The 18,507-nt window shown below is 40.9% G+C and overlaps 1 protein-coding gene across 3 annotated transcripts in view; it reads right to left on the bottom strand.

The window, feature by feature from the left end:
* The window catches only part of KLHL8 (kelch like family member 8), a 64,939-nt gene extending 47,830 nt beyond the window's left edge, over positions 1-17,109 (bottom strand). For 2 of the 3 annotated variants that reach the window (XM_021101779.2, XM_021101776.2), the window contains exon 1: positions 16,980-17,109. The gene's annotated coding sequence lies outside the window, so the exon portion shown is untranslated. Of the gene's footprint in view, positions 1-16,676 lie in introns of all 3 variants that reach the window. The other variant, XM_084973647.1, reaches the window with a different exon arrangement.
* Positions 17,110-18,507: the final 1,398 nt, after the last annotated feature.

Below are 18,507 nucleotides of genomic sequence, written 5' to 3'. Positions count from 1 at the left end.
GTGGGTTAAGGATCCGGCGTTGCCTTGAGCTGTGGTCTAGGCTGGTGGCTACGGCTCTGACTGGACCCCAGCCTGGGAACCTCCATATGCTGTGGGTGCGGCCCCTAAAAGACAAAAAAAGAAAAAAAAAATAGAATTATCACAACACACAGCAATCCTACTTCTGGGAGTGTGTGTACAAATATTTGAATTTGGAATTAGTAGATGCAAACTATTTCATTTGGGGTAGATAAGCAATGAGATCCTGCTGTATAGCACAGGGAACTGTATCTAGTTACCTGTGGTAGAACAGGATGGCAGATAATGTGAGAAAAAGAATATATAAATATGTATGACTGGGTCACTTTGCTATACAGCAGAAATTGACAGAACACTGTAAATCAACTATGAGAGAAAAAATCAAAATCTTAATAAAATGATACTATGGGACGACTGAGGAAATTTAAACACTAACTGAATATTAGATTATACTAGGAAATTTTGTAAACGTTTTTAGATGTGAATAATTTGGGGTTTATATTTTTTAAAAGGTGGGAAAGTCCTTATATGATCTCTCAAGTCTTTAAAGACAAAATGGTATAATGTCTAGGATTTGCATTAAAATGATGAAACAGACATGAAGATTTCCAAAGTTAAAAAAAAAATGGCATAATACAGTTGGCCCTCCATTCCTACAGATGCAGATCCCCCAGATACAGAAAGACAACTGTACTCTCTCACTTAAGCATCATAACGATGCTACAGATGGCCTAAACATCCCTGACTTGTCCTGTTACACAGGTAGGAAAACGGTGGGAGCGAGGGTTTTAATTCCATTCTGATCAAGCCCCTTCTTCTTCTACTGTATCTCACATTTCACTCCTGCGTTTCCCTCAAGTACATGCACAAGTCCTCAGGCTGTTCCTCAGAGGGGATGATACCAAGGCCTAGCTCATCAGTAATGCTTCTTTCACGGAGCCTTCCCTAATTTTTCCAACGGGATGTGATCTACCTTCTAGGAACACATTCTGATCCATTCTCTTTCCTCCCCTTGTGTTTTGGACTTAGTTGCTTAATACAGTGTGAACTCTTTGAGAAGATTATGTCTCAGAAACATCTACGTATTCTTGCCCACATGAGCCTGGGTCATCAGTGATTGAATCAACCTGATTCTTACGGGCTGGGTGCTTTTTCCCCCAACATTAAAAAAAAAAAAAAAAAAAAGTGTGTCAACTCATCATTACTGGTTACTCTAATGAGTCTTCTTCCATCTCAAACTTCATACCGTATTTCATGTCCTTGGTGTCTGGTTTTATGACTGTAGGTATCATTAATACCTTACTTTTAAGCTTTACTAGATTTAAATACATACAGTTCAAAACTATTACACATTTTCCCCTTATATAAAACTACTCTAGCTTTTGTCTAGTAAAAGGCTTTGTTGTCATAAAAGTACTGCCTTTGTTACAGGACTGTGCTTTATGAAAACGGCATTAATAAACACTTATTTTTATAAAATTATTTTTATATTTAACATCAGATTTGGGCAAAATACAACAGCTCTAAAACATTCTATAGCAAATTCTTTTAAAATGGTCTAGGGAGTTCCAGTAGTGCGCAGTGGTTAATGAATCCGACTGGGAACCATGGTGTTGCAGGTTCAATCCCTGGCCTTGCTCAGTGGCTTGAGGATCTGGCGTTGCTGTGAGCTGTGGTGTAGGTCGCAGACGTGGCTTGGATCCCGCATTGCTGTGGCTCTGGCGTAGGCTGGTGGCTATAGCTCCGATTAGACCCCCTAGCCTGGGAACTTCCATATGCCACGGGAGTGGCTCAATAAAATGCAAAAGACAAAATAAATAAGTAAATAAATAAATAATACAAGAAAATGGTCTATTATAGGAGTGCTCCGGTGACTCAGTGTGTTAAGAATCCAGCCTTGTCACCATAGCAGCTCGGATAGCTACTGTGGCATAGGTTCAATCCCTGGCCCAGGAATGTCCACACACTGCAAGTGCACCCCAAGGTGAAGATAAAAATTAAATGTCTATTATATAATAGAACAGGAAGACAGAAGCAGGAAAAAATATTTACTCCAAGACATTTCACTCTACCCAACTTGGTTGAGTATGGGACTTAGACTGTATATTAAACAATGAAAGTATAATTCCACCTAAACTCTAAGCCAGAATTTTTTTAATGTATCTAAAACTGATTCTTAGGGAGAAAAGAATATGATACTCCTCCTTCTCCAAATATGTTAAGAGATTATAAACATCAGGAAAAAAGAAAGATGGTCCATGGAAGTCTGTTTCTATCACACCTGGCACATTACGGTACTGAAGCAGACAGAAGTTGAGACCTTCTTTTCCTCTGCTCCTCTAAGTGCCAGTAACTCTTACCAAACAACAAAGCAAACAGTTCTGAAGAAAAAAGTACTTCCAAACAGAAAAAGACAGGTATTACTGGTTCAATGACGAGTATAACAAAACTAATGCATTTATTTTTAATGTGAACACAACCTACAATGAATCACAGAAAAGAGGTCTTAAAGCTTAAAAGGTACTACTATGTTAAGGCAGCCCACTTTACTCTTTTTTCAAATGTCTTTACATGTTTTTTTGTTTGCTGTTTTTTGTCTTTTCAGGGCTGAACCTGCAGCCTATCGAAGTTCCCAGGCTAGGGGTTGAATTGGAGCCATAGCCGCCAGCCTAAGCCACAGCAATGCCAGATCTGAGCCGCACCTGCTACCTACACTGCAGCTTGCAGCAATGCTGGATAGTTAACCCACTGAGCAAGGCCAGGTACGGAACCAGTGTCCTCATGGATACTAGTTGGGTTCTTATTAACCTGCTGAGCCACAATGGGAACCTTCTTCGCATTTATAATCTCACATTTTAACAGGTACTATTAATATAAAAAACTATTATGCAGAATACTGTACTTACACTATATTATATATTATTCTCATAAAGGTCTTTACATGCAAAGAGTGATTTTTGTATTACATATTAATTAGAACAGTATTATACAGAAAGAACTCCAAATGGCATTCAGATTGATTGAAAGCACCTCTAAAAAACCCCAATGCTATATAGTTCCCGCTTCAATACTTACTATAGGTGCTATTTGACTCCTTCTTCTTTAAAATACTTAATTTGTACTCTTTACAATTTTTTTTTTTTTCCGTCTTTTCTAGGGCTGCATCTGCAGCATGTGGAGGTTCCCAGGCTAGGGGTCCAATCAGAGCTGTAGCCGCCGGCCTACGCCAGAGCCACAGCTACACCAGATCCGAGCGGCGTCTGCGACCTACACCACAGCTCAAGGCAACGCCAGATCCTTAACCCACTGAGCGAGGCCAGGGATCGAACCTGCAACCTCATGGTTCCTAGTTGGATTCATTAACCACTGCGCCACGACAGAACTCCTACTCTTTATAATTCAGACGAAAAATTTAAATGACACAAATTAAATTTTCAGTAGTATCTAATTAATTTTAGAGCTATATTTGAAAGCTGACAGAGAACATGTATTTCCCAAGTTAATTTGTGTGTATTTGTGAAATAAAATGGTAAATCCCCCCTCATGTTGGCGAGAGGAAAACCTGATTGCAGGAATTCTCCACACATTCCATGCTATGTCACACTTCTCCATGTCGCTCTCTGCCTCTGTTCAGGGTGTCCTCTCATTTTGAAATGCCCTTTACCAACACTCATTCTTATCAGCTGACGCTTCCTCACCTTTTTCTTTTTTCTTTAGGGCCAAACCGGTGGCATATAGAAGTTCCCAGGCGAGGGGTCGAATCCAAGCTGCAGCTGCCAGCCGACACCACAGCCACAGCAACACTGGATTTAAGCCACATCTGTGACCTATGACCTATGCTATAGTTTATGGCAACACTGAGTGAGACCAAGGATGAAACCACAAGCTCATGGATACTAGTTGGGTTCTTAACCTACTGAGCCACAATGGGAACCCATCTTCCTCATCTTTTAAGACTCAGCTCAGGTTCGTTTGCTCAAAAAGGTCATCCCTGGAGTTCCTGCTATGGCTCAGCAGGTTAAGAACCAGACACAGTATCCATGAGGATGCGGGTTCGATCCCTGGCCTCACTCAATGGGTTAAGGATCCAGTGCTGCCTTAAGCAAGAGCAAAGGGTGCAGATGAGCCTCGCATCTGGCATTACCATGGCTATGGGATAGGCCTGCACCTGCAACTCTGATGTGACCTCTAGCCCAGGAACTTCCACATGCCTCAGATGCAGCTAGGAAAAAAAAAAAAAAAAAGAAAGAAAGAAAAAAAAGGAAAAAAACGGTCATCCCTGAAAATCTCCCTTATTCTTAGCCTGGACTGAGTGTACTTCCTCTGTGCTCCTATAACAATTTGATCACAGCTTTCTCATTGCACTGAAAAGTAGATTATTCAATATTCAACTTATACATATATATATTCAATGATAAACTTAATCAAATTTACAATATCTGTAATAACTGCCTATTCACTATGTCTTTCCTGTAAGACTACACATACGTCTCCGAAACACAGGCTCTTTCTTACTTACTCCCATAGTTTCCATGTTGAGCATAACACACACACAGTAGACAGAGGTACTAACAACATTTTGGAAAGAATGAACAGACTATGAACCCCTGAAACCCTTTATTATTCAAATCAACATATTATTAAATTATTTGAAGTAAAATAACACTGTATTATTGATATATTATTTTAATCATCATCACAAAGAATGTCACTTAAGGACATTTTTTAATTATTTCATTTCACAGGCAAACGTTTAAATTTTTTTTTACTTTTAAGTCAGGAAAAAATTAAGCTATACTCATTAGTTCCTTTTTATTTACAAAAGCAAAGAGTAGAGATTTTAAATTTTGAATCGAATGGTCCAGAAGAAAATGCATTGTGCCAATAATTAAAGGAGAATCTGCTCTTCTGACAAACTGGATTATTTCAGTAGTTCCTACTCGAGTAGTAAAGGTACATGTAACCTTCAACAGTTTACTACTGTAACTTACAAAAAAAAAATCTTTTTCTTCACTAAATTCTTACAATATTAAAGTCTATCAGACGCCTGATGACATGATGATGTTGACACACACAAAGAAATGTTTTTCTTAGCATTAGCATGAATTAGATAATATTGTTATTTGTTACCAAAATCTGCTTGTTAAATACTATTAGTCAATTCCAGGGTCTATAAACAATATTTTCACTGCACCAAATACTCTGTAAGTTGTTTCTTTTCTTTTTTTTTTTTTTTAACTATTTTATTTTTTTTTTAATTTTTTTATTTTTTGTCTTTTGTCTTTTTGTTGTTGTTGTTGTTGCTATTTCTTGGGCCGCTCCCGCGGCATATGGAGGTTCCCAGGCTAGGGGTTGAATCGGAGCTGTAGCCACTGGCCTACGCCAGAGCCACAGCAACGCGGGATCCAAGCCACGTCTGCAACCTACACCACAGCTCACGGCAACGCCGGATCGTTAACCCACTGAGCAAGGGCAGGGACCGAACCCGCAACCTCATGGTTCCTAGTCGGATTCGTTAACCACTGCACCACGACGGGAACTCCTGTAAGTTGTTTCTATTTTAGGGTTTGTTTTATTAAGAAGGCATTCTATTGGTGCTTCACTACCCATAATCACTTCCTTGTTTGAAATGGATCACTTAATTTATTATAGTCATAAAAGTTTGAATGTCTAGTATAAAGCAGTTAAAAAAAAAGGACTTGAACTTTACCTAAATATGTGAACTGCATTTGTGAACGCCTAGGAGAAGCTTCTATTATTATCTTTACTTGAGAAGGTGGAAAAAGTCACAGGGTTGTACTTAGACAATAAATAATTATCAGATTAAAAATATAAAGCCTACTAAAAAAAAATAATAATTTGTTCCCAGGTGTTGAAAGATATATCCCATTCAATATCTGAAACAAAATTAAAAAACACAAAGCTGAATAATACTTACTACTTACTTCAGGGAGAACCATGCTGGTGGCACAGTTCCTCTGAGCAGATCACACTGCTAATCTCAGAGTTGGGAGGAAGTGTGGAGTGAGCGGCTGGTGGACTTTCAGAGGCTTGCAAAATCCTGTTCACCAAGGGAAGCTGTTGATGGGTTACACTAACTTACAACCAATTCTTTTTTTTTTTTTTTTTGTCTTTTTGCTATTTCTTGGGCCGTTCCCACGGCATATGGAGGTTCCCAGGCTAGGGGTCGAATCAGAGCTGTAGCCACCAGCCTACGCCAGAGCACAGCAATGCGAGATCCAAGCCGCGTCTGCGACCCACACCACAGCTCACGGCAATGCCACATCCTTAACCCACTGAGCAAGCACAGGGACCAAATCCGCAACCTCATGGTTCCTAGTCGGATTCGTTAACCACTGCGCCACAACGGGAACTCCACAACCAATTCTAAAGTACAGTTGTTCACAGAATAAACAGATTTGAAACTGGTTCTGGTGACTAGTTATTACCATAGCTATACATGGCTAACTCTCTTGGAGGTTTGGGAACTTCCTTTTACTTTTACAAGGTAAGCACATAAACCAATATACACGTATATATATTAGGGTTATATACTAGTCTGGTGATTTTATAACATTTCAAGACATTTCAATAAAAAACCAGAAATACGGACAGTGTTAAGGATAAGCACCACTTTGTCTAATAATTCAGTCAGGCACTACATGCTACATTGTAGGTTCTGTATATTCAAAGATGACTACGAAAAGCAACAACCAAGTGCTTCATTACAATGCTATTCAAAGTGGGTCTTGACAGACACTGTAAACCAACTATAATGGAAAAAATATAAATCATCACAAAAAACACACGAAATGGGTCTGATCCACAAATTTTTTTTCTTTAACAGGTCTTCAATGAGCTTGGTACAAATACGGAGTGTTTAGAAACTTTTAGAGCAAAGTTACATTTCGCAGTAATTTTATGTCTGTTGAATTTCATTAAAGAATTGAAGATTGTATTTTGCATGTCCTTTTTTCATTGTTCTACTAATTAATTCATTTTTGTGGTCTTTTACCAAACTATTGGTTCATAAACTAGTTTTTTACTACAGAGTTTGGGAAGCACTACTTCATGGGACTCAAAAGCAGCTATCCACAGCAAGTGAGGCTGTGTTACATTCTGTTATTAAGATACATATAATACATACCAATAAAGTAGCTGCATCAAAATATGAAGAATGGTGTTGGTGGCCTAAAAGAAAAATCTCTCAAAAGATGATACAGCACACTTAAGAATGGCTGCATAATCAATCTCGACTAGAAGATTATAATGTATGGATAAAGAAATGACTGATTAAGCTGGCACAGCCACTATGGAGAACAGTATGAAGGTACCTTAGAAATCTATACATAGAACTACCATATGATCCAGCAATCCCACTCCTGGGCATACATCCGGACAAAACTTTCCTTAAAAAAGACACATACACCCGCATGTTCATCGCAACTCTATGAACAATAGCCAAAACATGAAAACAACCCAAATGTCCATCAACAGATGATTGGATCAGGAAGATGTGGTATATATACACAATGGAAAACTACTTGGCCATCAAAAAGAACGACATAATGCCATTTGCAGCAATATGGATGGAACAAGAGACTCTCATACTGAGTGAAATAAGTCAGAAAGAGGAAGACAAATACCATATGATATCACTTATATCTGGTATCTAATATACAGCACAAATGAACCTTTCCACAGAAAAGAAAATCATGGACTTGGAGAATAGAATTGCGGTTCCCCAGGGGGAGGGGGAGCGAGTGGGATGGATTGGGAGCTTGGGGTTAATGGATGCAAACTACTGCTCTTGGAATGGATTTACAATGAGATCCTGCTGTGTAGCACTGAGAACTATGTCTAGATACTTACACTGCAGCACAACAATGGGAAAAAAAATTATGTATACATGTATGCGTAACTGGGTCCCTATGCTGTACAGTGGGAAAAAAAAACAGTATAAAAAAAGAAATGACTGATTAAAATTGCTTCAAGAGTAAGACTGTAAGTGTGAAAAAACTTAGGAGTATCTTAAGCCATCTATCTCTTGTACTGTCTTTTTTTTTTTTTTTTTTAATGTATGCCAAAGAATAGGTATTAACTCTTCTCTGAATGTTTGATAGACTTCACCTGTGTAGCCATCTGGTCCTGTACTTTTGTTCTTTGGAAGGTTTTCAATTACAAACTCAATTTCAGTACTTGTGATCAGTCTGTTCATATTTTCAATTTCTTCCTGGTTCAGTACTGGTAGGTTGTACATTTGTAAGAATCTATCCATTTTTTTTAGGCTGTCCATTTTATTGACATATAGTTGCTTAGAGTATTCTCTTACAATCCTTTGTATTTCTGTGGAGTTGTCATTTCTCCTTTTTCATTTCTAATTTTATTGATTTGAGCCCTCTCTTTTTTCTGGCTAAAGATTTATCAATTTTACTGATCTTTTCAAAGAACCAACTTTTGGTTTCATTGACCTTCTCTATTGTTTTGTCTCTATTTCATTTATAACTGCTCTGATCTTTATGATTTCTTTCCTTCTGCTAATTTTGGGTTTTGTCTGTTTCTCCTTCTCTAATTGTTTTAGGTGCAAGGTTAGGTTTTAACTAACCTTGCACCTAAAAGAAAGAAGAAAGAAGAGCTTTTCTTCTTTCTTGAGGTAAGAGTGTATTGCTATAAACTTTCCTCTGAGAACTGCTTTTGCTTTGTCCCCTAGGTTTTGGGTTGTTGCATCTTTGTTGTCATTTCTAAGTATCTTTTGATTTCCTCTTTGATTTCTTCAATGATCCACTGGTTGTTCAACAGAATATTGTTTAGCTTCCAGGAGTTTGTGGTTTTTGCCGTTTTTTTTGTTTGTTTGTTTGTGTTCTAGTTGATTTCTAGTCTCATAGCATTGTGGTCAGAGAAAATGCATGGGATGATTTCAACTTTTTAAAATTCACCAAGGCTTGATCTGTGGCCCAAAATGTGATCTATCCTGGAGAATGTTCCGTGTGCACTTGAGAAGAATGTATATTCTGTTGCTTTGGGATGGAATGTTCTATAAAGATCAGTTAAATCTATCTGGTCTTGAGTATCATTTAAGGCCTGTGCTTCCTTAATGATTCTGTCCGGATGTTCTGTCTCTTGACGTAAATGGGTGTTAAAATAGCAGAGGAAGGAACACACCCAAGCTCATTCTATGAGGCCACCATCACCCTGATACCAAAACCAAAGACACCACCAAAAAAAAAAAAAAAAAAAAAAAAGAAAAGAAAAGAAAATTACAGACCAATATCACTAATGAACATAGATGCAAAAATCCTCAACAAAATACTAGCTAAGCAAATCCAAGTATAAGAATCATATACCATGATTGAGTAGGATTTATCATAGGGATGCAAGGATTCTTCAATATCCACAAATCAGTGAGATACACCACATCAACAAACTGAATAAAAACTATATGATCATCTCAACAGATGCAGAAAAAGGTTCTGACAAAATTCAACACTCATTTCTAATAAAAACTCATCAGAGAGTGGGGAAAGAGGGAACCTACCTCAACATAATAAAAAACATATATGAAAAACTCACAGCTCACATCATTCTCAATGGTGAAAAATTGAAAACATTCCCTCTAAGATCAGGAACAAGACAAGGATTCCACTTTCACCATTATTATTCAACATAGTTTTGGAAGCTATAGCCACAGCAATCAGAGAAGAAAAAGAGGAGTTCCCATCGTGGCTCAGTGGTTGATAAACCCAACTAGTATCCATGAGGACACAGGTTTGATCCCTGGCCTCACTCAGTGGGTTAAGGATCTATCATTGCCGTGAGCTACAGTGTGTGTTGCAGATGCAGCCTGGATCCTGCATTGCTATGGCTGTGGCACAGGCCGGCAGCTACAGCTCTAATTTGACCCCTAGCCTGGGAACCTCCATATGCCTCAGGTGCAGCCCTAAAAAGACCAAAAAAAGAGAGAGAAGAAAAAGGAATCCAAATTGGAAAAGAAGTAAAACTATCACTGTTTGGAGATGACATGATACTATACTTAGAAAACCTAAAAACAGCACCAGAAAACTGTTAGAACTCACCAATGAATTTGGCAAAGTTGCAGGCTACAAAATTAATACTGAGAAATCAGTTGCATTTCTTTATATTAATAATGAAAGATCAGAAAGAAATCAGAGAAAATATCCCATTTACAATTGCATCAAAAAGAATAAAATACCTAGGAATACCTAAAGAGACAAAAGACCTATACTCTGAAAACAATAAAACGTTGATGAAAGAAATCAAAGACAACCCAAATGGAAAGCTATACCATTATCTTGAATTGGAAGAATCAATATTGTCAAAATGACTATAATACTCAAAGCAATCTACAGATTCAATGCAATCCCTATCAAATTACCAAAGACATTCTTCACAGAAATAGAACAGAGTATTTTAAAATTTGTATGGAAACACGAGACCCTGAATAGCCAAAGCAATATTGAAAAAGAAAAACGAAAATGGAGGAATCAAGCTTCCTGGCTTTAGACAATACTACAAAGCTATAGACATCAAAACAACATGGTACTGGTATTAAAAACAGAAATACAGACCAATGGAACAGGATATAAAGCCTAGATATAAACCCAAGTACTTATGGGCAACTAATCTGTGACAAAGGAGGACAGAACATACAGTGGAAGAAAGACAGCCTCTTCAATAAATGGTACTGGGGAAACTGGAAAATTACATGTAAAAGAATGAAAGTAGGATGCTAACACCATAACACAAAAATAAGCTCAAAATGGATTAAAGACCTAAATATAAGTCCAGACATTATAAAACTCCCAGAGGAAAACAGAGACAGAATGCTTTTTGACATAAATCACAGCAACATCTTGCTGGATCCACTTCCTAGAATAATGACAATAAAGACACAAATAAACCAATGGAACCTAACCAAACTCAAAAGCTTTTGCACAGCACAGGAAACCACTAAAAAAATGAAAAGACAACCTAACCCACAGAATGGGAGAAAATCTTTGCCAACAATGCAACAGACAAGGGCCTAATCTCCAAAATATACAAACAACGCATGCAACTCAACAACAAAAAAACAAACAACCCAACTGAAAAATGGGCAGAAGACCTAAATAGACATTTCGCCAAAGACAACACACAGATAGCCAACAGGCATATGAAAAAAAATGCTCAATATCACTAATTATTAGAGAAATGCAGATCAAAACTACAATGAGGTACCACCTCACACCAGTCAGAATGGCCATCACTAACAAGCCAACAAATAACAAATGCTGGAGAGGGTGTAGAGAAAAAGGTAAACCCCGCCCCCCCCCACTGTTGGTGGGAATATATATTTGTACAATCACTATGGAAAACGGTATGGAGGTATCTCAGGAAACTAAGTACAGAGCTACCGTATGATCCAGCAATTCCACTCCCAGGCATATATCTGGACAAAACTTTCACTGAAAAAGATACATGCACCCCTATGTTCATAGCAGCACTATTCACAATAGCCAATACAAGGAAACAATCTAAATGTCCATCGACAGATGAATGGATTAAGAACATGTGGTACATATATACAATGGAATATTACTCAACCATGAAAAAGACAAATGAATGCCATTTGCAGCAACATGGATGGATCTAAAGACTCTCATACTAAGCCAAGTAAGCCAGAAAGAAAAAGACAAATACCATATGATATCACTTATTTGTGGAATCTTAAGTATGGAACAGATGATCCTATCCAAAAACAACAAACAAAAAACAGAAACAGATCATGGCCAAGAAGAGCAGACTTGGGGTTCCCGTGCAGGGAGGCGGGGAGCGGGATGGATGTGCATTCTGGGGGTTTAAGGATGCAAACTGTTACATTTGGAATGGATGGGCAATGGGATACTACTGTACAGCACAAGGAATGTGTGTGATTTTGTTGTACACTTTGTTGTACAACTTTGGGTCACTTTGTTGTACAACAGAACTTGATGAAAAGTATAAATCAACTATACTTCAATAATAAGAAAATGTATGCATGAGAGTAATCTATTTTTTTAAGGGATCTAAAATAAGTTACCCCAAAAAGATGAATAAGGCATGACACAATTCCTACCATTAAGGAACTTTTTTTTGTTGTTGTTATTTTAATGATACACTTTATTTTTTGAGCAGTTTGAAGTTTACAGAAGAATTAAGCAGGAAGTACAGAGAGAATATTCTTTTTTTTTTTTTTTTTTTTTTTTGTCATTTCTTTGGGCCGCTCCCGCGGCATATGGAGGTTCCCAGGCTAGGGGTCGAATCGGAGCCGTTGCCACCAGCCTACGCCAGAGCCACAGCAACGGGGGATCCGAGCAGCGTCTGCGACCTACACCACAGCTCACGGCAACGCCGGATCGTTAACCCACTGAGCAAGGGCAGGGACTGAACCCGCAACCTCATGGTTCCTAGTCGGATTCGTTAACCACTGCGCCACGGCGGGAACTCCCCCATTAAGGAACTTGAATCATCTACATGGGAAATAACAGTAATAATAATAATGTGGTAAAAGCAACAGTAGAGAGCTATACTGAATATGGGAGAATTTAAACTAGGCTTTGTGATCAAAAGGGCTCCCCACTGAATGGAATAGCTCACATGTACTCAAATTTCCCATTTCACTATATCCAACTATAACCAAGTTTCATACACTGCACTCCTTAAATTTCTCTCATATTGTTGGCCTTGCTTCTTTACCACACCAGTTTAGTCATAGGTCCCACTGTCGCAAAGCTATTATTACAGCCTTCCTACAACCTCTTCTCTCACGAATATATCCTTCATACCACTACCAGCTATCATTCCCAAATTCAAATCTAATCACATCACCACAATGTTTAAAAACTTCCATGAAAAATGTAATGGTAAGTAGAAAAAAACTAGGTACAGTGATCTGTATTTTATAAATGTTTATGTTATAGGTTTCTAACTCGAATTGCTGTTTTGAAATCAATTAATGAAATAATTCCAAAAGCCTTTTTAAAAAAAAAAATTCTTTTTGCGGCAGAAAACAAGGAAATGCAAGCTTAAAGTTGGTCACAGAACTTTAAGGCATGGGCCATACAAAGTATATTCTCAAATTCTAAGAAAAAGAAATAACTAAGTGTTTAGTGTTACTATAGGTAGCACGTCTGTTTTAACTAGGTTAAATATTCATCTCTAATTGATCTCTGAGATCTATATATGCCTCTGACTATTTTTTATTAAAGTATAGTTGATTTACAATGTTGTGCCACTTTCTGCTGTACAGCAAAGTGACCCAGTCATACATACATATACATTCCCTTTCTTTTTAATTTTTTTTTATCTTTCTGTCTTTTCTATGGCCACACCCACAGCATGTGGAAGTTTCCAGGCTAGGGGTCTAATCGGAGCTGGAGCCACCGGCCTACGCCAGAGCAGAGCCACGTCTGCAACCTACACCACAGCTCACGGCAACGCCAGATCCTTAAGCCACTGAGGGAGGCCAGGGATCGAACCTGCAACCTCATGGTTCCTAGTTGGATTCGTTAACCACTGAGCCATGACGGGAACTCCTACAGTCCTTTTCTTATATTATCTTTCATCATGATCTATCCCAAGACACTGGATATAGTTCCCTGTGCTATTCAGACTATTTTTATAAAGTGCAAATCTAGAGAGCCAAACACAGTTCTGTTACTTTAGTTTATAAATCCCCAAGTATTTATTTAGATCCTCGAACCTTGAAAAGCATTCAGATATCAAATAGAAACACCAATATCAAAGGGGAAAAGAAAAAATTCAAAAAGACATTACTCCATTGGACAAATTTCCTAAATTTGTATAGCATCACTTGATTCATCTCATTAACTTCAGATCTTGTGACTGCTACTGGTAACTGACCCAGAAACGAAAGTTGGCTTCACACTGTAAAGCCTTATAGTCCAGCAATCTAGTACTAATAAAGAAAATAGGATAGTTTGATATAGCTTACTTCCAAACTATTACAAGAATGCACTCAAACGTAGAACTCAAACCTACTTCTGAAACTTCTCAAACGCAAATAAGATTAGTTTTAAATATCCCAAATTAAAATCACAATCTAATCTACATAAGCTGACTGTAAATTTCTTTTTTTCCTTTTTTTTTTTTTTTTTTTTTTTTGGCTCTTTTTAGGGCTGCACTGGCAGCATATGGAGGTTCCCAGGCTAGCGGTCGAATAGGAGCTGTAGATGCTGGCCTATGCCACAGCCACACCAGATCTGAGCCATGTCTGTGACCTACACCACAGTTCACCACAACGCCGGATCCTTTAACCCACTGAGGGAAGCTAGGGATCGAGCCTTCATCCTGACCGATGCTAGTCAGATTCGTTTCCTCTGAGCCAAGACAGGAACTCCTGATTGTAAATTTCATATTCTTTCCAAAACTAGCAATACTGATGTTAAAATGATCAACTAGGATATAATAGCACTTCATATTCTGTGCTATTTAAGAAGAAATATTACACCTCAAGTATACTAGGTAAGCATCATCATCTAGTTTAGAAGATAATTTTCTTGAGCATTCGGCGTTTTACTGTGAGAAGGAAAAACAAGTCCAAATTTTAGAATAATCAAACCAAATTATCTTTTAGCATTTTAACATCATTCTAACATGCTGGATTGTACTAGGGTGCCATTCTTTGCCATGTATGCTACTGCTCATCAAGGCGGGAGCAGTGTGGGGGACAGTATCTGCCTAACAATAATGGATCAATCAGTGGTGTTTGCTCCAGGTATAAGCAGCAGCACTTTCACTGGTATGAATGGAATATATAAAAAATATCAACCTGTGGCTGTGGAAGAAAAACTGGCACTCACAATGCTTCAAAAAATAACTGTATACATACACACACACAAAAATCCTACTCACTTTCTCTTCTCAAAAACACTAATTTTAGGAGTTTCCATTGTGGCTCAGGGGGTTAAGAATCCATCTAGTATCCATGAGGATGTGCGTTCGATCCCTAGCCTTGCTCATTGGTTAGAGGATCTGGCATTGCTGTGAGCTGAGGTGTAGGTCACAGATGCGCCTCGGATGTGGCTTTGCTGTGGCAACCGTGGGCAGCTGCAGCTCCAATTCAACCCCTAGCCCTGGAATCTCCATGTGCCACAGGTGCAGCCCTCAAATGAAAACAAACACTAATTTTAAAAATAATCTACAAGGAGTTCCCGCCGTGGCACAGTGGGTTAAGAATCCGACTGCAGCGAAAAAAAAATTTTTTTTAAATAAAATTTTTTAAAGAATCCGACTGCAGTGGCTCAGGTGGCTGTGGAGTCATGGCTTTAATCCTTGGCTGGCACAGTGGGTAAAAGGATCCCAGCTGAGCAGCTACATCTGCTCAGATTCAATCCCTGGTCTGGGAACTTCCACATGCCATGGGTGCAGCCATAATTTTTTTTTTTTAAATCTGCACAATATCTAGTAAAGAAACCTCCCAAAAGTGGGTCATGGGTTGACTAACTAAAGCGGGTGCCGGCTGGAAGGAGGAGGAAAAGCAGTAGCCAATGAGAAAAAAAAAAAAAAAAGCCATTGCCAAGTAGAGGTTCTCTTCTCATCGAAGTCTAGCCTCTGGCAGGATCAAGACTCCAGGGAGAGAGTGTAAAAGGATTTCCTCGAAGAACGAGAATGAAAGAACACCAAGAGTCCAACAATTATCAACTTATACAGGAAAACAAAACAAAACCAAAAAAAAAAAAAATTCAAAGAAAGAAGGAAAAAGTGCTACCAGCAGATAAAATACCTGTGTCAACCCAGCTTCTTTGAAGAACCCTGTCCTGAGAATCTCCCCAAAGTGGAGCCACCAGCACAAGGTAAAGGGCCACACATAGCTATTAATACAATTAAAAGGAATAACTGCTGCGGGAGGTTCGTTCCCAGCCCCCCTAGCGGGTTAAAGGATCCCTTCCTGCCGCAGGTGCGGCTCATTTTCCATCCCTGGCCCGCGAGTGCATCCATAAAGTAAAAACTCAAAGAAACCAGTAGAGAGGAAAGGAATACTGAGAAGAGTTCGATTTTCTACGAAAAGTCACCTGATCGCTGCCAGGTGGGAAAACACATGAAAAGCTTTTCAAACTCAGGCGCCCGAGCGCTGGGACGGTGCAAACCCAGCAAAGGGCCAGCCCCGGGCTAGAAAACTCGAACCGTGTGGACAAGCTAACCAACAAGCTAACTAAGCCCAGAACTGAGTGGAAGGAGGCAAGAGCTGGCACCAGCGGCTGTAAAACAACTCCATCGAGCCGCTGCGTGCTGGAAAAGAGGCTGCAGTTTCTGGTGTCACATCGATCCGGGCTCCACCCCCGCGGATGGTCCACCTGGCGCGGGCTGCTAAGCCCCCAGCACCCGCCAGGCCGACCCGCAGCGGGCCCCGCGGACCCGCCAGTGCCCCTCAGGTGGGCCAAGCCGGGACGGGCGGCTCACCCCCGGACGCGCTGCCAAAGCCCCCGGGGCGGGCAGTCCCGGGGCGCCGCTCCCCCCGCCGCGACCCCGCGCGCGGAGCCGCGAGGCAGCCCGCCTGCCCCGCCCCCACAGGCCGCGGGTCCCGCGGGCCGCCCTCCCCGACCCCGACCCCGCGCCCGCCGCTCGGCGCGGAGGGTGCCCGGACCCCGCCAAGCACCTGCCTGCTCCTCTCTTTCCTTCCCCCGGGGGCACCGGAGCGAGTCCGGGGGTCGCGGGGAGGCTGACAGAGGCTGCGGTTCCCCTCGCGAAAGGCGACCCCCTTTCTCCCGCCAAAGGGGGCGACAGAAACCGTGCAGCGGTTTCATGGGCCCAAACCCCGTCCGCTGTGGAGTTTGGGTTACGGCTCGCAGGGCTGGAGTTTCCCCGCGCCCCCGATGTGGGGCTCGGGGGAGGGAGGACCTGGCGTCAGCGCACCGCACCGCACAAAAGAAGAGGCGACTGAGGGGGCACGGGCGTCGGGTTACCTCGGTCCTCGGCTCGCCCCCCGGCTCCGTCCCTCCCGGCCTGGCCAACGCTGCAGCCGGCCGAGCAGCTTCCCGCAGCCGCCAGCTGCGCCGCACCAGCCCCGCGTGAGCAGCCGACGGACGCGCGCTCTCTGGCGCGGCCCCGTCGAGCCCAGCCGGCGCCCGGCGTCCTCTCGCCCCCGCCCCCGGTGCTGTGGCCTCAGGGGCGGGGCGAGGAGCGCGCGCCTGCGCACAGCACTCTGGGAAGTGTGGTTTTCAATGACCTCCCGGGGGACCGCTCCCGCCCCCGCCCCCACGCGCTCTCCCAGGTCGCTCACCGTGGGTGGTGGGGTTTTTTACCCCACGGCGAAGGTTATCCTGCCCGAGGCTGGCAGATCAGGGCCTAGGGGACGTCCTGAAAACACATTTTTGGGTAGGCCACCGCGTAATGCCCCCGGAGTTTTCCGTTTCTTTACTTCTTTGGCAGTTCAGTAAGTGCCCTCCTGCTGGAGGTCGAGAGTCAGGGTTTATGGCTTTGAAAGGAAAAAGGTGCTTCTCCTTTCATTCCCATCACTTTCTCCACCTGCTCTACAGAGGCTATACAAAACAGCTGGTGTATATAAATACATACCCACAGTTGATAAGCCTAAGGAAGCAGTTGATTGATCTAAGCACTCACTGCTAAAAACAATTGCAAGCAAAAATGATGTTGAAATAAACTAATTTTTCAGTAAAATGTAAGCAGGGAAAGAGTAAGCAAGAGCAAAGAAAAAAAAATTGAAGAAGGATATTCTCCTAAATGTGGCTTTTGTTAGAGCCACCTCAAATTTTCACACCAGGAATCTATTTCAGAATAAATTCCAACTTAAAGTTTATAAATATTAATATATAGGTTTGTATTGATTTTGCTAGAGTTATTTTCCCCCCAACATAAGCATCTTATGTAAAAACCCCGAAATGACTATTTCGAATTTGAAATTTTAGTTCCAGAGGGAAGAAAATAATCCCCTTTCTTTTAAATAGAAATAAATCTTTTTTTTTTTTTTTTTCTTTCGCTTTTTAGGGCTAAACCTGCAGCATATAGAGGCTCCCAGGCTAGGAGTTCCTGTCATGGCTCAGTGGTAAACCAACCTGACTAGTATCCATGAGGACAGGGTTCCATCCTTTGCCTTACTCAGTGGGTTAAGGATCTGGCATTGCCGTGAGCTGTGGTGTAGGTCACAGAGGTGACTCAGATCTGGCGTTGCTGTGGCTGTGGCTTAGGCCAGCAGCTACAGCTCTGATTTGACCCCTGGCCTGGGAACTTCCATATGCCAGGGGTGCAGCCCTAAAAGAACAACAACAACAAAATGCTTGTAGAATAGAACTGCTCTTTTTCCTCTGCTAATTGCCATAAACAAAATAACAGACTACTTGTAGTTACTAACCACGTCAAAGAAATATACGCCATAGTTCAATATGATTACCATTTATCTTTTCAAGTATATTTAGTGAGCATCGACTCTGCCAGACGCAGAGCTAGGAATTGGGATGAACTGAATAGTACCTG

This window comes from Sus scrofa, chromosome 8 (genome assembly GCF_054392235.1).
Source record: "Sus scrofa isolate SSC_HxYL_T2T_F1_AM1 chromosome 8, Sscrofa_HxYL_maternal_Yorkshire_Landrace_v2.0, whole genome shotgun sequence".
NCBI classification, from domain to species: Eukaryota; Metazoa; Chordata; class Mammalia; order Artiodactyla; family Suidae; genus Sus; species Sus scrofa.
The sequence above is the reverse complement of the archived record's forward strand: the minus strand, read 5'-3'. Positions and strand labels throughout refer to the sequence as shown.